This window comes from Canis lupus, chromosome 13 (genome assembly GCF_048164855.1).
Source record: "Canis lupus baileyi chromosome 13, mCanLup2.hap1, whole genome shotgun sequence".
Lineage (NCBI taxonomy): Eukaryota > Metazoa > Chordata > Mammalia > Carnivora > Canidae > Canis > Canis lupus.
Genome location: NC_132850.1, coordinates 55695813 through 55718374, shown reverse-complemented (window position 1 = coordinate 55718374; position 22562 = coordinate 55695813). Strand labels below are relative to the sequence as shown.

The 22562-nt window shown below is 36.3% G+C and overlaps 1 long non-coding RNA gene across 4 annotated transcripts in view; it reads left to right on the top strand.

Annotated features, from left to right (window-relative positions):
* Positions 1-22161, top strand: part of LOC140603136 (uncharacterized) — a 54933-nt gene extending 32772 nt beyond the window's left edge. The window contains exons 3-5 of one of the 4 annotated variants that reach the window (XR_012006176.1): positions 3661-3760; positions 3901-4152; positions 5409-5619. This is a non-coding gene — a long non-coding RNA (uncharacterized lncRNA). Of the gene's footprint in view, positions 1-3660; positions 3761-3900; positions 4154-5408; positions 5676-21970 lie in introns of those variants that run through there. The other 3 variants (XR_012006178.1, XR_012006177.1, XR_012006180.1) reach the window with 3 other exon arrangements.
* The last annotated feature ends 401 nt before the right edge of the window (positions 22162-22562 follow it).

Genomic DNA, 22562 nt, shown 5'->3' with positions numbered 1-22562 from the left:
CAAGATACATTAATGATAAAATTGAAAGTCAGTTTTAATTTTTCAACACTTAGATATACCTGAGAAGCTTTAAGATCAGTAATAGTCAAGAGACTTGCCTGAGACTTGGACTTGGTATCTTTGTGTTAGGAAGTCCGCATGCTTTGCCAGTGCAAGGCCAAGCACACTTAGTGGTAAAATTCTCATGTGGCAAGAACCTTAATGTCAAATACGAATGAACTAGAATTTGAAGTCAGTGCGGTGCTGTGGCTAGGAGCAAAAGCTCTCATGCATCATGTACAGAGGATATCGAAATTTCCATTCTTTCGTTGTAAATGGATAGGCTATTGGATGATAATATTTTCCTAACTGTAGCCTTGGGGAATAATTTCTAGGATGGTGAGGATGCAATTTATTCTACACAGATGACTTTCATCATATTCTTATACACACCTGAACAGAAATGGTGACCTAGAAATAGTGATGTGCTAGGAAATGTTTAACAACCAGCTCTGCAAGGGGGGAAACAATCCCTGATTTATAACATTTACCAAGTCCCATAAAATATTCCCACTCTTTGTGTGACATGAGATCCTTAATTATGGATTTGGGAAGAGATGTACAATATCACCAAATTCTATAGTACTTCCATCATCAGACATAAATCATCTCAAAAGAATACTGAAAGAATAATTGTGACAAGTGGTAATATCATTAAAAAGTGATGACTTTTAATTATTGTCTTTAATTTTAATGTAATTTATTTATTTGTAAGTTTATGTAAATTAATATTTATTAATGGCTGTCTTTAACAATTGGCTCACAGAATATCTAACAATATTTAGCAGTTGGCGGGTAGCAGTAGGCTCCAGCCACCACAGCCTAGGACAACAAGGAGGCAATGAGTTGAGGACAGATTTACACTGCAGTATCTGTGGGGTCTATGTGACTTTGTTTTTCCCAAGGAAAAGGCTGTATGTAAGATTCAGATTAGAGGCTTTACTGAGCAAAACATTTATTATGGTTGGCTTTTATGAGCAGTTCCCTTAATGTTTTACTTATTCCAGCAGAAAAAAAAAATATGTGGTTACATTATATTTGTATATCATAGATCTTAGCTTATTTACATTCTGTATTTCTTTGGTTCTCAAAAGATTTTGTTAGAGAAGTGGCTCCAACTCTTCCCTCTATCATCAAATCTATTGTTAGTAATAGTTATATTCAAAGTACAAGATTTGGTTTGCATAGCACATAGAAAAAAAGATATAAAATCATAATAACACATGAGTTTTATATCACATTTTATAATTTAGAAAGTGTATAACTCACTGGTATACCATAGATTCTTCACTCAGATAAATTTTAAACTACAAATTTTATGCCCAGCCTTACTATTTTTGTCTCATAGTGTAAAATTCATTTCAGCGCATACTTATTTAATGTTTACCATTAAACATTACCATTACATTAGGTGTAAACAAATATGTCGTATTAAATTAAAAAAGGAGGAACACTAACTATTTTGTCATTTCAGGCAGGTGGGAAAACAAGAGACGTATTTCAATTTGGTCTATTTTTTAAGAGCCTTGAGAACTAGAGATGTTAGGCCGGGGCGTTTTTTTTTACTTATATATTGAGACAAAAAAGAAAGTATATGTCTTTCTACTCCCCCCACACCAACCGTCATTACTATTATCCAATAATGAGAATTTTTCATTGTACCTCTGATTGCCAGGAATAGTGGCGGTGATCCAAAAGAAAGAGCCTGAGAAGGATTATCTTCATTATCATGACACTGATTCAAATTATATAGAGATGACTAAGGAGTGAAGAGAAAAAAACAGTATATAGCAAAAAAAAAAAAGATTTTGAAGATTGGAAGAACTGTTGAAGGGGCGGCCATCACTCTTGAGGGTCTCTGGAGAGATAAAAAGATAAAGATTTGAATAAACTCAGAAAATTTCCCTAGGTTTTAGATAATTTTTAGTAAACTCCTTATTACTCTGAACTTTTGGTTTTGGCAATTATAGTTTTCTTTGGATATGTTACCTTCTATTCATGCTTTGATGGAAAAGCCAGGAAAGAAAGAAATCTATAACATAAGCATCTTACTTCTATCCTCCCTAATTATCATTATATCCATCAAACTCTAGGTTTGACTCTATTTGCAATCTGAAAATTTTGATTTAGGCAATTAATTATCATTATAAAGTATATGAACTATATTATACTGAGTTATGAAATACCTTAAGATCATTATATTCTTATGAAACTTACATTGTTAATAGTTTTTAAATCTTCAAATAGCCTAATCTTTTGACCTCCCTCCTTTAATTCTCCATACAGCCATGGACTCAAAATCAGCTGGACCCAAAAATAGTAGCTAAGCTGCTGACTGAATCACACCGTACTTTAAAGAACGCTTCAGCAATTTTGCTTTGTCTTTTGCCCTAGACATCTCTTTATAACTTTTCTGTTCTGATAATCTATTCCAAATTTCCTGCTTACCTGTGAAATATTTCTGCAAGGTATTTTGCAGCCTTTTCCATTCATTTGTTGAGCTCACAAAATCTCTGCTTAAAATATGACATTGGTGAAAGCCATGAAGAAAACAGCTATTGTTCAGACTGGAAATGTCTGTGGCCAAGAATAGCAATGATTTCTCTGGTGCCATTTCTATCATCAGTATCTTTATTCCTGGCAATTCAACATCAGCATTTGGAGATTTTATTGAACAAAGGAAAATTGAATTAATGAGCCAACAAAAATGATCAACATCAAAGACTGGATGTCATTGGAAAAAGTAAGCAAAAGAACGAATGTGTTCAATGATGTTAGTGCATTGCATGACTATTCTAAAGGATGTCACCTATCCACCTTTTGAACACAAAAAAACATAGGTTAAAAGCTGGTACTACAATTGCCTCTTCCAAGGATAGATTTGGACATGATCCCAGTGAATATATCACCGAGGCAGAGTGAAGATTTTCCCTAATCTCTAAGACTTTAAACCCAGAGCCATTCCATTGAATCTTCACCGTATTCTAACACCCACTTAACTAATTCATTTCTACTAGCTGTTGTAATTCTGCACGCAAAGGATACAACAGTTCTAACTAGCACTAGCCAAAAGGAAAATGTTGAAAAATTGTTTATTATAATTCTATATTAGTCTACCTGCTTGGACTATAATACCGATTATGCTCTGTAGTGAGGTAAGGGGTTGAAGACACAGGTATTTCTCAAGATTCTAGTGATATTAGGACTCAACACCAGAAAACTAGGATCCCCAGCCAGGGCAAATAGTGCAACAAAAACAGACCTGTTAGAAAGTTCTGCATGGTCAATCAAATACAGGCATAAAGAAATACACCTCTGAGTCTTTAGTCCAGCCTACACCTGAGTCATACTCTAAAATATGGTTCTGGGTGACTTTTCAAACCTGTTGAAATATTATAGCTGGGTTAGTTGTCATAGCCAAATTAAACAGATTGCTGAGACACTTGGGGGTTATGGCCTAAATTGGTCTATTAATACTTGCCTTAATACTGTGCCTTACTGCGGAAGCTTGACATAGTGGTGTTGCGGCAGAAAAGAAGCTTAAGAAATCAAAATAGCAAGGAATTAAATGGTGTACACAACTGGAATTTTAAGACTATTGTATTCTAATCCTAATCTTAGGACTTTTCCTAATTGGAAGAATTTGAAACCATGCATTTTTGCTGCAGTTTTCTGTCGGATGAGGAAAACATTGTCATCTTAAACTTAGCAGTTTAAAAAGGTAACAATTACAACCCGACGTTTTGAATGTGCTAAATATGCTGCAAAATATTAAAGGTATTATTAATTCCTCTATTTTCATCTTAAGAGTTAAGTCTTTCTGGAGAAGAAATTTACACTTTACCCTCAAATTTTCCATAGTGTGTCTTACAACCATCCAGAGAATGCATATGAAAAATGAATATCCCTTGCTCTACTCCCTGAAGAATCTGACTTGGTCTGTCTGAGAGATGTGCACCTTGGATAGCTCGACTGTAAATGGGGCACAGACTACTCTACAAATACTGCACCTTGACTAGCCTGCATGCAACTCATTCTCAGCACACCTGCTGGTCTCTCTGATATCAGGAATTACCCTGTAATATGTGTATGTGTTAAAGAAAATCACACTGGGTATGCAATTAATCTGGTTTAATATTTGATAAGTATATAGATCACTATGAGAGAAAAGTTTGCATACTAGCCTCACCATTGAAATTATTCCTTTTTAAAAAAATATTTTATTTATTTATTTGAGAAAAAGAGAGCGAGCATGCACAAGCAAGGGACAGAGAGAGGGAGAAACAGACTCCCTACTGAGCAGGGAGCCTGACATGGAGCTCAATCCCAGGACCCCGGCCTCATGACCTGAGCTGAAGGCAGATGCTTAACCAACTGAGCCACTCAGGCGCCCTGATAATATTCTTTCTATCTTCATCATCAAATTCCAATGTCCAGCACATGAAAAAAGGGAAGTTTGATGAATGTGAAATATTTTTCATTTATAATACTTTTCTCCTCAAGACATTTTTCTTATGTATTTTGGAAAATGCTAGTAAATATATATAAATATTATGTATTTTAATAAATCAACATCTGATAATAAGGCATTTTCTCCTCTTTGTCAGGAAGTGTGTGTTTGTTTGTGTGCGTGTCTGTGTGTGTGTTAGAGAGAGATGAAAAACATGAGTTATCTTGGTTGAAACAACCAAATACACAGAAAATCATGCCTGAAGGCAATGCAGCTAGGAACACTCCTCACATTCTACCATGGAACTGCATTCTCAAGTAAAGGAAGACCATCAGCAAATGCTGGGTACCACCAAGTGTGGCAAATATTTACTACACAACAGATCTCTATAGATCAGTAATAATAGTCACCACTTAAATTCCTCTCGTGAGTATGGTTTTTAAAAGGCCAGATATTGGGGCAGCCCTGGTGGCTCAGCAGTTTAGCGCTGCCTTTGGCCCAGGTCATGATCCTGGAGACCTGGGATCGCGTCCAATGTCCCACGTCGGACTCCCTGCATGGAGCCTTCTTCTCCCTCTGCCTGTGTCTCTGCCTCTCTCTGTGTCTCAAATAAATAAATAAATAAATAAATAAATAAATAAATAAATAAATAAATAATAGATAGATAGATAAATAAAATCTTTTTTTAAAAAAAGAGCAGATATTATAATATAATATTATAAGACTCAGTTTCTAAAGATGATACCATGGATATGGAAGGAGGTATTAACAAGGTAATGTAGAAGGAAAATAATGCTGTAGTTAATAAAAATGCCCGGCTTTTGTATGTGGTTAACCTCTTGGCTAGATGGAATTATTTATTTTCTATTTATTATTCAACTTCAGCTATTTCCTGACTTCAGATTTTTTTTTTTTTCAGGGAAAAAAAAGATAGAAACTGATAATTAAGAGTGCCTGAGTGGCTCAGTCGGTTAAGCATCTACCTTCAGCTCAGGTCATGATCCCAGGGTCTTGGGATCGAGCCCTGCGTTGGGCTCTCTGCTCATCGGGGAGCCTGCATCTCCCTGTCCCCCTGCCTGCTGCTCTCCCTGCTTGTGCTCTCTCTTTCTGTCAAATAAATAAAATAAAAATTTCTGTCAAATAAATTTAAAAAAAATAAAAATAAAATTTTTAAAAAAGAAAGAAACGGCTAATTAGACAATTTCCTTATCATTGCGCAATCCCTAGGTCTTGCTCTTAAGACCCAATTGTACAATATAAATTTCCTAAAATTTCAAAGGAAATAAACCTAAAGAAGATACAACATTTTCATCTATTTACTATTTTGGATATCATGTAACTGTCTGAATTAGTGGGTATTGAATTCATGCTGCTTTCCTTTTAGAATTTTAGAAACAGAGTCATGATAGTAATCTTCCCTAAATTCTTGCAATTGACCACTCTAACAAAGTTTATTTCAGACATACACAAGAAGGTCATCTGCAATAAGCCCTTAAAAAATACAAATATATTAGACACCAGAAGACTGCCTGTAAGCCTTCAGAAAAATATCAGAGAATTATTTCTGTCGACCTCCCTCCCAGCCACCACCAGATTCTTCCGCTTACATATGCCCATGCACCACAGGGCACATAAGGTGCCTTCGGTAGTCTTACATAATACTCCTTCCTTGGGTCTCCTTTCCAATGCCCTTTCTAGGCATGGTGATAAAAATTTGTCTTATTATTTTCATTACAGATTTATTAGTTAATCAATACAAATTGCTCTTTTTCAAATTAACAACATTTGAAGACAATTACCAGCTTTATAATCAGGTCTTTTATGCCGCATTAAGGCAGGATTTATATTGACCAGTTTTAGAAATCAATCAATACTTTATAAAGTTAGATGTGGCTTTATAATTTGGTAGTTTCCAGAGGAAAATATCTTTAATTCATCAGTTATTCAAACTACTGCAGAAAAGTCTTACTTTGTACTAGAAATTCACTTACCATTAAGATAGGAATTTCAATTAATATTGTTCTTGAATTTTGAAAATTCATTTTCACTGAGTAGTTCAAAAAGAATATCAAGCTCCCTTGAATTCCAAAATATGTAAATATCTAAGTAAATAGCTAATTTACTAGTATATTGAGTAGATTTTCATTTATATATTTACGATTTAAATTTAAATGGAATTATTTAAGTAAATGCACAAGAGGGGAGAAAACTCTATAATAGTAAAGAACAATCAGCAAAATAATAGAGAAATACTTAATTTTTCACGCAGGTTTAGGAAAAAAACTGGTAACCCTAGAGCAATTTGAAGCCGAGGAATTTTATAATAAAATTCATGAATAACAATGGAAAGGATGTTTGAAGTATGTGTTGAAAAGAAACACTGTAAGCCTTTGGTCTTACAAACAGAATTAAAGTTTTTTTTTCCCATTTTAAATTTAAAACAATTTTTTTTCCATATTGTGCTATATATACTCATTTCTAACAGATTTTTCTTGTCTGAATAGAATTCTAAGGACTATTTTGGAGAGTCTTTGGGCTCATGTAGGAGACTACATTAGAACATAGCATCAAACTAAAGTATGTAATTAATTCAAAGGGAAAGAGTTTTGAAATGACTCGAGATTTTAGTTTAGAAGGCATATATTCTTTCTGCCATTCTCAGGCTGCTTCTGTCGTGGTGACAGGGGCGGCAGGGGGAGAAGCAAGTTCAATCCTCCTTTAGTCCTGTTACAAATTATATGATTCAAGCTTCATTTGGTTTCCATGAATATGTAGACATAATATTGGCAATTCTATTTTAATCCTCTGAGTTTTAAACTGATGCAAACTCAGAATAAGCCAATATACTCACAAACCAAGTAAACTTGGGGGGAAAATGTCTTAAACTCTCAATAACACTAATTGTAATACTTTTCTTTTTTTTTTTTTTTTTTAATACTTTTCTTAAGAATTCTTAGGAGATCTGTTCTTTCTCTTTTCTTCTGACTGCACTACAAATACATACATATATATTTGATATATATATATAAGAGATATATATCTCTATATATTTCATATATATCTCATATTTCATATATATTTCTCATATTTCATATATATAAATATCTCATATTTCATATATATACTATATATATAGTGTATATATATATATATATATATACACACACTATCTTTACTTTAGGACATTTTTCCTAAGCGTTGAAATGTTTGGTTCTTCCTAGCATTTTTAAGAAACACTATTTACTCAAGTCAATATCCATTTGGCCAAAAGAGTATATTTATCACTCTTTATATGAAAACTGAAAATAACTCCTGAAGCTTCTAACTGTTTGTTTTACTGTCTTACTAAAAAGTCTTCACCCACACAGAAAGAAAAAAAATTCTTGATGTGTTTACGTTTTACATGTTGATTTGATAAGCTTTTAACTTTGACCCTCTATACAGAATATATATGTCTCATTTCATTTATTCAAAATTGATTTATTAGATATCTAAAATCTAGGCACTGTGGAAGACCTCGGGAAAAATTTGAAGATGTTTCTGTGCTATTGGTGAGTTTATTCAGCAGTTAAATTACTATGAACATAAATAATGGACAAAATCTCGGAAATAGGCACTAGTACAGATATTCAATTATGATAAAGCATGAATGCTCTGTTTGCAAGAATTTTAACGTGTGAGTGGATTTTAATGTGGTGTTAATTAATATGGATGACTAATGTGGATGTTAGTTAATGTGTTTTAGAGGGGGTATGATAGATTAAAGATGGCTGTAAATGCAAATTATTTTTCACTCTTCCCTTTGAGAAGTAAACTCTAACTGAATGGGGACTACCCTCAGTGACTTATTTATCTGATTAATAGGATGCACTGGAAGGAACATTCTGGGATTTCCAAGTCTTAGACCATACAATGACTGTGGCTGCATCCTTGACTCTCTTAAGATGCTCATTCGTGTGGGCTTATTCCCTCTGAGGAGCCAACTGACATAAAGTGAAAGGTTGAAGCTACACAGAGATGCCAAGTATTGCTGCCCTAGTCAAAAGCCCCAAATCAGCTCTCAACTGAAAGTCAAGCATCAACTAACAGCCTTGTGAATGAGCCAGCTTGGACGCCCAAATCAGTAGGACTTACAAATGAACAGAGCCCCAGCTGACAACTGTCAGTGATATTCTAGAGACTCCAAGTTAGAAGATGTATACACTATACTTCCAGGTTTTTCAGCAAGTATTTATTAAATATAAATTATTCCTTTGATGTTAGCTCACTATTATGAAGTAGGTGCCTACGGGTCATTTACACCCACTGTATGAGTTTAGATATGATGTAGAACAGCTAACCTGGGAAATCTCAGTGGCTTAACACATAAAATGTTTATTTCTTAATGATAGTACATATATAATATAAGTTGTCTGCTGACTCTACTCCACTAAGTTATGAAGGATCCAGCTTAGTGGAGGCACCACTATCTCATAGTTACATCTTCTAAGACACAAGTTCTTTCTGTTTGTTGAGGTAGGGAAAAGACTGGGGAATCACTTAAAAAATCCCTTTTCACTTTCATTCACATATAATTGACCAAAACTGGCCACATGGCTCTTCTAACTGAGAGGACCATGCAAATATAGATGAGCAAATGAAGTATGTTTGGTATTCCTGACTTTCCACACTCACAGACTTGGATTATAGTCAGGACTTTCATGAGACATCCAACTTACATTTGAATGTTAGGTGTGAACATAGAAAAATTTGATGAAAATGTAGAAGCTTGAAAAATGAAAGAAACATGGCAAACATGACCAAAAATAGCAATAACACAATTCAGAAGAACAAGACAAAAATAAGAAGAAATATTTATTTAGGGTTTAGAATATGCTAGATATCTTCTAAGAAATTAACATGTATTATTTTGTTTAATACTCACAACTACTTTCTAAAGTAATTATTATTTTCCTCATTTTATAGATGAGAAAGCTGAAATACAGAAAGATTAAGTAATTTGCCCAAGGTCACACAGCTAGATGGTGGGTGACAGAGATGAGATTTGAATCCAGGCAGACTTCCTCCAGATTTAAGAGGAAAAAAAAAGAATCCAAGGATAGTACCTGAAGTAAGACAGACTGTTGTATTCCAAAAAGCCTAACAGCATTGCATCATTACCATATCGAAATTCTAAGGACCAGAGTCTGATTCTCAGCCTTCCAAGCTCAAAAATATCTATCATCCAACCAGTCATGGACTTTCAGGAGTAACTAGAGACTGACACATAATCAGAATGCTATGGTATAAATTTATAGTGAGAATTTGTATGGCTCTTGTATCCCCCCAAGAACTTCATTCTCTTTGTTTAGGAAAGCTGTGAGGGAAATAGAAAAGGTACTTGTTTATTAATTTATAATTAATGGTGCAGTTGCTAAGTAGCCCAAGTGCCAGAGTTCTCAGATCTGAGCAATATTCCTCCAAAGGAAATGGATATTGAACCTTGGTGATAAGGAACTGGAACTAGAAGTTAGGCATGTGAATCCACTGTGTGTTGACATTAAAGAGAATAGAATGGAGGTGCCTGGTGGGCTCAGTCGGTAGAGCATGTTACTCTTGATCTCAGGATCATGAGTTCAAGCCCCAAATTGGGCATTGAACTTACTTAAACATGAGGGAGAGAAAGAAGGAAGGAAGGAAGGAAGGAAGGAAGGAAGGAAGGAAGGAAGGAAGGCAGGCTTCCAGAGGCTTCCAAATTTTCTCAGTTCATGATACCCTGAGTACCTCACAATTGTTTTCACAGTGCCCATGGGATGAAGGAAATATCAAACAGTTCTTTTTGGAGAGTAACTAGAGTTCATTAATTTCCTATTTGTTAATAACATAGAGCCATTTGAAAAAAAAAAGTATAAATTGAAAGGACTATATATATTTATATTTCATTATTAAGAACTAATAGGCATGCCCCTGTTGGACACTACACAGCTTTTCAAACCTTGAAAGCAGATTGGGTGACAACACCCCCATTTCTATTCCATGTTGATTTTCACGTGGTACTTGCAACTAATCAAAGAAATTGCTGAACACCCAGCACTCCAAGGATATGACTTCACTGAAAGGAATGTAGTACTGTCTGATATTCGAACCATGAGGTGCCTAGTAGTCTGTTCAGCGTCTAACAGATGGATATTAGTATCGTTGTGCTTCCATTGAACATTTGTAGTATAGCACGGTGCTCTAGTGTAATCTTGGGGGGCCCTAGACAATAGAGAGGCACAGTCAACACTTGCTTCTGACAATTATAAGATTTATAATTGTCAGAATTATAAGTCTACCTTATAGGACTAATCCTCCTTTGGTTGGACCCGTCTATTTCTCAGTTACATTAATATTTTTACCTGATACTTTTGCCCCAGGGCTAAATTCTTGGGCCTCTACCACTGAATACATATCTCTTTAAACCTTCTTTACTATTGAACTCTCAGACGGCAACCCAATTTACCTCAATCCCAAGCTCCTTGGGAGAGCTTCAATGCAGCTTTTATAGACATATAACAGAAACTACTCAAAACTACCCAGGAAGTTGTTATGAAAGCTGCAAGTATCAAGCTGGGAAGATCATTGATCTGGAGTTTTTGGGTCTGTCACTCTGCTAGTCTTGGTATCAAGCCCAAATGAAATGTGAGTGCCAGACTGAGACATCCCAGATCTTTACCTCTGCCACTTGGACCTGTTTCATGAACTCAAAAATAGCAAATATGAATAATCCCCCAGACCAGACTGAGGTCCCACAGGTGTCAAAGCATCCTCAGCTCCCCCACACATAATGTTCCTTTCCTTCTTCTTCAGTCTAACAGTATGTGTTTCATTTTTCTATGACAAAAAAAAAGAGGGAATAATATTTAAATAAGTAGTAGTTAAATAACATATTTTGGCTACCTCTGAATACATTAATCATGTACTCAGTCATCACAGCTTCAGAGAAGAGAGCTTCGAGGCAGATCTCATTAGAAGGTCAAAGAGACAGAATTTTTACAAAAATACTCTAAAGACTGTCCCTAAGTAATCTATATGTTACAGGTTTCAGTAATAATTGAAAAAGACTTTTTCCTCCCTTTTCCAATGTAGTATATGTTGCCATCACTCAGAAATAAAAACAAGTATATAAAGTCAGAGAAAAATATTAGTTCAATTACTTTTCTTTGTGAAAATGATTCCACTGATCATCAAAACCCTCTGGTCTAAAAAATGGAAGCTGATCATCATTACCAAATATATCTTTTTTTCAGTTTGTCTATTCTTAGCCAATTGTTGGAGGGAGGAGTGAATATGGGTGAATAATACAATCTGTCCTTTAATATGTGTGAGGAAACACCAGGAGGTTTTACTTATTGAGATTTTTTTTTCTAACCCCTCTAGTCGATAGTTTCTAATACTTGGCTTTGTAAATATATTTTATTTATCTGTTAGGACTATTTAAAACATTCTGTTTGCCCAAAGTACTGTTCCAAACATTCAGCAATCAGGTTCTCTTCTGGCTCTGGCACTAGGAAATTATGATTTTGGAAATGACAGTATTAGATTTCACAGGATTACCTGAGTAATAAACCTCAAAATCCTGGTAGTTTTTGACAACAAATATTGACCTCTCCTCCACATTACATGCAGATAGATCTGTGGATCAGGTCCAGGTATGCTCCTTGCATCTCTTATTATCCCAGGATGCACCTATAGAGCACCCCCACCTGGGATGCGATGCTCATGTGATGAAGGGCAAGGGCACAGGAGAGCTGGTGAGAATTCAAATATTCCATAAAGTTTCATCTCAGCTCTATTGCAATGTGACTTCCACATTTTTTTGGCTAAAGGAAGTCACATGGCTAAGCCCAACCTCAGTGGGATGGGGAAATACACTCATTTCAAATGAATATTTGATGAACAGTAATACAATCTACCTCAGTCTGCCATCTTGGGCACATTCATCTATATCTTTCCCCACAAAATGTACTCACCTCCACTGCAGGAAAAGAAGACATCCAAAAGTGTCCTCTAATCATGGCACCAGGGTCCAACTCCATGTCTTGATCGTGTCTATATAATGTCTAAATATGGATCCTTTTGATTTTGAGGCCTATGAAATAAAAACACAATTTATCTGTACACACACACACACACACACACACAGCACATCATTTCAGGGCAAAGCAGGTTAACCACAGTAAACATTACCATCTGAAAAGGCAAAGTAGGAGACACAAAACAATCATTGATCCACAGCAATTTGGAAATCCTGCTGGCCAATTGTTGCAACATCCTCCCTATTCTTGGCGGTAGGAGATATTTCTTGATAGGCCCCATTTGGCTCCCTGGGAATAGATCCCCGATCCACTTCCTCCATGGGTATTGGAACCACCATCTGGGAAGACCTTTTCCCTCATTATTTCTTTGCTCCTAATTTAGGAGGCCATTGAGATTTATGAGATTTGGGGGGCTGAACTGCTTTCTTAGCCAGCTCCCAGCCCACAGAACTGAGGCCCAAATGTCCGTTTCTGTTTATTACAGTCATATGCCTTTTACATCCAGGCTGGCCGTACCATTAGTAATATAATTCTTTCAGAAACTTTGTTGACTTAGGTTTTTATTCCAGGGCTATAGCCATGTCAAAATTCCTTTTGAGCCATGTCTCCCTCACTAGACTTAGTTCTAAGTGTTTTATGTTTATCAGCTCTCCCTGGGATTTGTCATTTTTTCCTCAGCCATTTTATCCAGTTGAAGAGAATTAGCGGAGGCCACACAAATCCAATCAGAAGTCTTAAAGAAATCTGTGATTGTCACAGCCTTGCCTTGTTTTTGCCCCCCAGGCTATGTCATGAGTATCAATTAGCATTTTGGCTCAAGAGATTTCTCATTTTCATCTTGACTACCTGCAGATGAGAAACCATTTCATTCTCTAGTCCTCTAGATTTCCTTTGACTCTCTATGTTCCCTTGCAAACCACAGAGATCCTTTCTCAGCTTATTCTTTCTTATAGCAGTTTTATAAGCGTATCAAATGACAACCCGCTCCAAACACTAAATATCTTAAGTACATTCTCAGCCTCCTAGCTATTTTCATTCAACAGTTTAGCTAAATATTTCCTTATTGCATAACATGGGTGGCCATTTTTCTGGATTCCTATAAATTTCCTTGCCGCACACCAATGAGACCCAAGCCAATGCTAGAACTATTTATGTATTTGTTGTTATTGTGGAAAATGGTTCACTTCTAAGTGCTGATACCTCCATTTTTAGCTTCAAGAATATTATGTTCCGTTGTAAAAAAAAGAAAAAGAAAAATTTCAAAATCTTAGTGACTTACACTACAAATACTCAGACTTTATTCATATTACTTGTTGTTGGCTGCAGGCTGTGTGCTAAAGCTGTGTTTCAGCTTGTGAATTGGATTTAGGTGTGCTTCACTAGTTGGTGGAAACTTGTCTTTTAAAGTTCAGAATTGTCAAAATGGCGCTCCTACCATATTCCATTAGCTAAAGCGAGCTACACAATCAGACCCAGAACTCACAGGGTATAGAAGTACATTTCTCTCAGTGGCAAGAGAAAAGACTGAATATTTGTGGAAAAAGAATATATAATTCACCACAGTTAGTAAACATTTATTGGCCTTACTATGATGTGAATCAAGGAAAGGAAAGGATGATGTCTAAGCAATCATACTATATAACTAATGATTAGATGGAACAAATACCCTCAATGTGTCTGGTATTTACAAAATAGCTTTAACACACTAGCTTTAATTTTGAAATCAAGCTGAAACATCTTCTTCTTGCTCTCTTCTTCTGTACATATCTGCAGTAAGTGAGCATGCTCTAAGGATATTTAGATCTAGTACTAAACAAGCTATGTGTGACTTATAATTAAATTATGAAAAGTGTCAGTAATTTCTTTATCTATAATGTCAAAACATATAAAAGTGAATTTATGACCCCTTTGGATAAACTTCAATATCATTAAATCACCAGGGAGCTGCACTGAAGTATATTTAGCAAATAAGTTGGCTTCTAGTACTATCATAACATTGTCAGTTGGCCTGTCAGCCAGGTTTACCCCAGCTTTCCATTTGACAAATAAGAAAAAAATAAGTTTTTCTATAACATGACCAAGCAGGCATAAAGGAAAACATCTACCGCCCATTCTCCAACTTCTCCTCTCAGCATCAGTAGTGGAGAAGCGGTTGGAAATTTTCAGAATTGCGTGAATTTTTGACCTTTATCTTTCAAATAATATTTACATATGAAGGTCAAGCTTAGAGCAGTCATCCTGAAGCTTATGCCAAAAGGGAAGTGTGAACCACGGTAGAATGTGCTTTTGTGGTGAGGAATTTAGCTTATCCATTCTCAGCACGTTTAAAAATCTCACTCAGCACCTGATAGTCATTGCAGAATGTTAACAGATCTCGGGTGCTCTGCAATAAGCAACTGTATCACTGTCCCTAGCTTTGTGCCTGTGTCCTAATATTTAGCCATTCTATGACCATTATGCATCCGTGTGTCAGAACTCCCAGCTGCAAGGATGAGAGTAAAAGATTCAGTGCATCTAAAGGAGTTTTAGGCCAGCTGCTAATGCCCATTTCCCACCTGCTTATTTTATAACAAGCTCAAATTTATAAGCAGGGTTATTATGTACAACTACTTTCAGGGCCAAGAGTGGGGCCATTTGTTCCAGAGTCGAGACTGTCTCCTCAGTGTCATTTCATTCAGTCATCACAGAAGTTCGACCTGCACTTGAATGTAGGCCAGAAGATACTGGAGTGAGTGAAAGATAAAATAAATGGCATAGAATTTTAATTCTCAGAGGCATGTTTTCCACCTGAAGTCTCCTCTTGTTCATAAATTAAAGTTGAGTCTAACACTTAAATAAGGGATCTAAGACCCACATAAATTAAGCCTGGACTCTCAGGTGTAGACCTCAATTCCCTACTATTTTCCTATTTTCCTATTTTTACATTAAAAATAAATGAAAGAGGGATCCCTGGATGGCTCAGCGGTTTAGTGCCTGCCTTTGGCCCAGCGCGTGATCCTGGAGTCCCACGTCGGGCTCCCTGTGTGGAGCCTGCTTCTCCCTCTGCCTGTGTCTCTGCCTCTCTTTGCGTATCTATCATGAATAAATTAAAAATCATAAATAAATAAATGAATGAATAAATAAATAAATGAAATAATTAAGTACCATGAAGTAAAAATTTAAGAACCATGACATGCCTATTAGTATGGCTAAAGTCCAAAGCACAGACATCCCCAAATGTTGATAAGAATGTGGACCAAAAGGAACTCTCATTTGTTGCTGATGGGAATGCAAAATGGTACAGCCACTCCGGAGAACAGTTTGGCAGTTTTCTTAACATATGATCCAGTAATCTCACTCCTTTGTGTACCTGAATGAGTTAATTTATGTCCATGCAAAATCTGCACATGAATATTTAAAGCAGATTTATTCATAATTGTCAAAATATGGAGTAAATCAAGGTGTCCTTTAATGGGTAAATGGATAAATAAATGGTGATACATCCATACATTGAAATATCATTTGGTGATAAAAAGAAGTGAGTTATCAAGCAATGAAAAGACATGAAGAAAACTTAAATGCATATTGCTAAGTAGAAGAAACCATCTGAAAAGACTATATTCTGCATGATTCCACCTATATGAGATTCTGGAAAAGGCAAAACTATGGAGACAGTAAAAAGATCAGTGGTTGCCAGAGCTTCAGAAGGAAGGAGGAAAGAGGAGATGGAATTTTTAGAGCAATAAAAATATTCTATCTAATCTTGTAATGGTGGCTGCATGTCATCATACATTTACAACACGTCACAATAAAGAACCCCAAAGTAAACCCTAATATAAAGTATGGAGTTTAGTTAGTAATAATGTGCCAAGATTGGCTAATCAATTACAACAAAAAATTAAACACATCTTGCACAATGTAAAGTCTTGTACACTAACACAAAATGTTAATAATAGGAAAAACTGAGGAAGAAAGAGTTATAAGCAAGCTCCCTGAATTTTCTACTCAATTTTCCAGTAGACATAAAACTGCTTTAAAAATTAAATCACATAATAAATTAAAGAGTTAATTAGGTTACAACATGTGGCATCACGAATTAAAATTAATCAAACTGACTCCAAAACTTGTACATGAAACTAATTTCAGTTTGCATTGCCTCTCATTGATAACAATCCCAGATACACTCAGAAAAGTTTTTAAAAAGGTGTGAATACTGACACAGTATTTGCTGTGTGTTTAAAAGCCATATACTTTTAAAATACAGCTTGTTTTCTGAAGAACTGCATATTTAAGAAAGTAAGCATTCTCTTTTAAGAAAATTTTGCAACCGAAGACATCTTTTTTTTTTTAATTGAAGTATAGTTGACACACAATGTTACATTAATTCCAGATGTATACAACAGTGGTCTGATAAGTCTATATAGTATGCTATACTCACCACAAGTGTGGCTACCACCTGTCACCTGATGGTATTACGATACCATCAACTATTCAACTACATTCCCGATGCTGTGCCTGTCATCCCTGCGACTTATTCATTCTATACCTGGAAGCCTGTACTTCCCACTCCCCTTCATCCATGAAGATCTCTGTAAATAGATACGCCTGTACTACTTCCTGTCAATGCCGCAGTTAAAGGTACCTCTTAATCTCTTGTCTAGAATACTCATTTATTTATTTGTTCACCATATATTGAATACTTAATAGATGTTAGGCATTGTCCCAGATATTACGGTAAATATCTAGAGATAGAGATAAGTAAAATAAGACCTCTGAGTTCAGGGAGCGTGCACAATCTAATGAGACAAAGTGGGTTTGATTCTATAATAAACAGTATCAAAAGCACAGCAGCTTAACATAATGAAGGTTAATTTCCAGCCTCTATCACAGCCTCATATGGATCAATATGTGTGTGGTAGGGGAGGGGAATTGTTGACCGTGAGAGTCTTCTGGGCAGTGACTCAGAAATTCAGGCTCTTTCTATTTAGTGGCTCCATTAACTTCAGTGTGTGATCTTTAAAATCGCCATAAAAGAGGAAAAGGAAGGTAGAATGTGGAAAACTGTGTAGGGGGTTTTATAAGCAAGCCTACTAGTTATATACATCATTTGGTCCCAACCTGATGATAAAGAAGGATGGAAAATAGAATCTACTTGGCCAGAAAGAAATGAAATGGGCAGAAAAAGCACATAGTGTTCTCTCTGTCACACAGACATACTTGAAAATATTTATAATACAATGTTGGTAAGTGATACAACAGAGATATGTGTAGATGGTTATATTTTATTTAAAAGGAAGTTTCCAAAGACTATAAATTAAAACTCACATAATTCAGCTGATTTTCCCGTAAAGAAATGTAAGTTAGAGAAAGTGTCTTCTTAAATATTGCAACTCTCCAACTATTTTGTCACCTTGTAGCTTGAAATTTCCTTTTCATATTCTCAAACAATGTCCAATATTTTAAAGTTTCCTCTCTTAAATGAGTTAGCAAGATAGGCTGTGCAGTTTGGTCTTCTCCAAATTTCCCCCATCCAAATTTCATTCCAAAGTTTGGGGACACATTACTCAGCGAATGCAGTAATGCATGACTATAGATGACCTCTATTTGACACTGATAAAGAATACAAAAACATCCTACATAATCATTTTATATGATAAAATACCACCTTGTGTTCCCATATCAGCCATAGACAGTCTGAGGCCCATAAACAAACTCATATAATAGTGGCTAAATATGTGTGAAAAACATCTTTTTACCCAGCCAAATTGGTGCCACTGTGTGGCAATGATGTTAACAAATTTATAATTACCTCCATCTGATAGCTTTCAAAGTAAGTGATCTTGATGAATATTTAATTTTTTAAAGATTCTCAGTAACTCAAAGTTTATTATGTTTATTAGCTCAAACTTTATCAATATTTTAACTATTTAAAAATCACATGATAAACCTTGCAAACAATGTGACCAAATTTATGAACTTGGTTTTTTTTTCAATAGCCTTATAAGTTACAGACCCATCTGTTATAGCATTTCTATCCTTAGCCCTTTCCAACTCAAGTTATCCTTGGAGAATTATAAAGGAGAAACACAAATCTCATCGTGTTATTCCCTTAAGAAGCCTTTAATTGTTCTTTGCTAGCTCCACTGGCTCCACCTCTACAAGAAGACAAAGACCAAACACCACAGATTTTAAATACTATTTCATATGACAAACATTTAACGAAAATCTACTAGATGCCAAGTATTTGGGAGAAGCAGAACTTTAAAACTCTGTACAATCTTTACAAAACACACTCTTTCATCTGTATTTTCTGCCACTAAAAGCATCTTTGGCTCAACATACCTAGCAGCTAGTCACTCCCAGACCGCAAGATTTTTGCTCATATCTCCTCGTCTTTGAACACGCTGTATCAGCCAGGGTTTAGTGTGGTAGACAGATATTTCAAGCAGAAAGGGATTTCATGCAGGAAATTAAATGCTTACAAAGTGATTAGAAGGGCTGGCAGAGGAGAGTCACAGGTCTGCTACCGGAGTGATGAGTTCAAAGGCACACGATGCTGGTAACTAGAACCAGGTATGCTGATTCTCTAACTGCCTTTAGATCCACCAGACGCTTGGATAGTAAGTCTAGCTGCTACAGACTTTTTTTTTTTTCAAGATTTATTTATTTATTTTAGAGAGAAGGAGAGAGAGAAAGAGGGGCGGGAGGAGGAGGGAGAGGCCGAGGGAGAAGGAGAGAACCTCAGCAGACTCTGAGTATAGAGCCCTATGTGGGGCTGGACCTCAGGACCCTGAGATCATGACCTGAACTGAAATCAAGACTCCGACGCTCAACTGATTGAGCCACCCAGGTGCCCCTTCTACTCTCTTTATAAACTCTAACGTCTCTATGACACTATTTGCTAGTTAAAATAACAGCAAGAAAATGGCTTTTACTAGAAGAGCCACATTCCAAATTTCGAATGAATGCATCTAATTAGCATAACCTAATTGCATTCAGACGAGGCTACCAGGAGGTCTAGGAAACGGGTTTTAGCTCTCTCTCCCTGTAATTCAGGCATGCACATAGAAGGAAGGAGGAAGGGATGCTGAGTCAAATCCAGAATGAACGATATCTACTGTCTGGATTGCATTCCACCCCTCTTCTTTGCTGACCACAGGTCCCACTCCCACATCCAGCTCTAGTATTTCCTTCCGTGTGATGAGATACGAGGCTGTAAGTCAGGACCAGAGCGCTGCTCAAGTCCTCAGGGTACCATTTTCATACAAGGTGCTGAATACAAAGAACATACAGAAAGAATGCGCAGGGTCTGAGTCAATGGTGCCTCCTGAAATTGTTCACCACAGTAGCTCTGCTATGAACCTGACTCTTGTCTGTACAAACATGATTTTGTTTTGACGTTTTGCTCTCTATTGACCCCTCTAGACTGTATTTTCAGAAAATAACACCTGTATCTTGCTTTTATTTTAATATTCCCCCTTTTTTCGTACCCAGAGTATAAAAGGCACCTTAAGAAATGTTGTTTGAAGGAGCAAGTGAATAAATAAACAAAAAAAAACATTTTAGTCATAGATTTTTTTTTTTATGTGATTTCTGATGCCATCAGGACAAAAAGAAACTTCTGGCAACCTTTGTGGAGGAAATGTTTTGTGACATCTTAAAACAAGTAAAAGGTCCCTTTTGATCACTTATTTTCAATGAGTTCAAGATGATTATCCAATAACAATACATATACACGTAATGATTTGAATTTTAAGAGTAATGGACTGCAAGTTGTGTTTGTGATTTTTTTTACAAGTGATTTATTAACTACTCAGGGTTTTTTTTTCCTATTGAGGGCTCAGAATTAACCCTTAACAGGAAACAAAGGAGGTACCTTAACGTCATTGGTATATGTTCTCTGTAGAGTTTTGTCATTGTTGCAAGGAACATAAACTCATGCAAACAATTTAATGAGAACTGAGTCTCACTGTGGGAACGGGCATGGACAGGAAAGGAAACTGAAGGGGGCAACAGTCAGGAGACCATGCAGCTCCGAGGATGAGCTACGCTCCGGCTCTCCGTCCCTTTCTCTCAGGCCAAGCGGCTTCATTGCTTCTCTCTTACCCTCTGTGCATTTACACTTTTCCTCTTCCAACTTTTCATAGAGTAGCTCTCCTTCTATCTCTCTACTCGCATTTTTCTTCCTCAGAAGTTTGACTTGCCTGAGATTTCCCAGCTCTGACTAGATCCTAGTAGCACTTCTCATTGTCGGGTCCAGGCAGTAGCAACTGCGGTCGGGTTCTCTTTCCCAATCAGCATCCTTGGACAAAGACTTCGATTGGTCCCACTTACCTCTTGTTGCCAGGCCGCAACATAGGAAGTTTCTACATCTGAGTTTTGAGTTGGCTTCTTTTAGAGCTGCTGCTAAAAACATTCTAAGTGTTCCAGGAGTGTTGGCCTATCCCAAACCAATTGGAAGATGATTTCTTGTAACTCCTTAGGCTGTCATGAGTTACTTCCCGCATAAGGAGGTTACTCCATTTATTTGTTCCTGGTGATTTGGGGTGTATACAAGTGTTTTACTTCTATATGGCAGACTGTATTGAGGTCTCCAAATTGTAGTAGCTACCAAGAATTGGGAAGGGTTTGAGATTGTACCTTGCTTGCAAGCGAAGTTAGATTGCCACAGTTTCGTAGATGCACAGAAGACACTACTAACTACCCTGAATCAGAGTGAGGGCAACTTGATTACTCACACCAATAGCAATAACCCGAGCATCAGCATTCCTTTGCACCAGTTCCACAGACCCCAGTTACCGCAGGGCTTCTTGATGCCTATACACACAGGGGGTTGTGTTACAGGAAAGGGTTCTCTGGCTTAGCACACTCTAATCTTGTGTAAGATTACAAGCAAATCTACACACAACCTTTGCTCAGGAGAGAGACATTATCTTCATTGTTATAGTAGACAATAAACAAACCAGCCCTCTGTCCCAGAGGGAGACAGTATCTCTATATTCCAAGGCTGTTTGCTATACAAATATCTGTGGAAAGATAACCTATAACAAAAGCAGTCAGTGCCTCTGCTTATGAGGTACTCAAAACCTTGAGAGATGAAAGAGAGAATTTTCTCATGTCAGTAGCTTACTCCTTCAACCCCAAAAAGGAATGATTTCTCATCATAATTCACGCAATCAAATCACAAGCTCAAGTACATTTTATTTTTTAATCGTTATCAACAGGCGTTGCTCACTTTTTTCTGGAGTTGGTAATAATATAATTATAAGCAGATTGCTGTGAGATCAAATTATTATTGTATTCATCAATATTCCGTTCAATAGAAAATATAAATTTGCATTGAAATCTTTCTCTTTTTTGGACAATTTTTACAATGTCTTTGGATGAATGTTTATTAATCAATGTGTTATATGAGTTTAAGTTTACATTTTGTTTTTTATTCCAGGATTTTGCCAGACTTCTTGGAATCCCTGGGTGGCGCAGCGGTTTAGCGCCTGCCTTTGGCCCGGGGCGTGATCCTGGAGACCCGGGATCGAATCCCGCGTCGGGCTCCTGGTGCATGGAGCCTGCTTCTCCCTCTGCCTGTGTCTCTGCTTCTCTCTCTCTCTCTCTGTGACTATCATAAATAAATAAAAATTTAAAAAAAGAACATTTAAAAAAAAGGAAATATATTAAATTAAATGAGACTAATATATAGTACTGACTTACGTGGTCCATAAAAATGAAATTTCATTCTTAAGTTGTTTTTTTTCAATGCAGAATGTCTGATTTTGCCTGATGCAATAAGTATTGCCACTGATTCATATTAGCATTTTGCTATAGTTCATTGACAAAATGTAGTCACTTGGCCCTAACTAGCTGCGAGGAAGGAAGAATGTCCTTACTTTTTTCCTAAATCACAATGTATCCAATGAACATTAAGATTGTTATTACTAAGACAGTAAGGGTGCAATAGATATCAGAATACTACTAGGGATCTCCACATTAGTGCCTTCACTTTATTTTCTAAGCTATTGCAATTATTTTCCTTAGTTTCC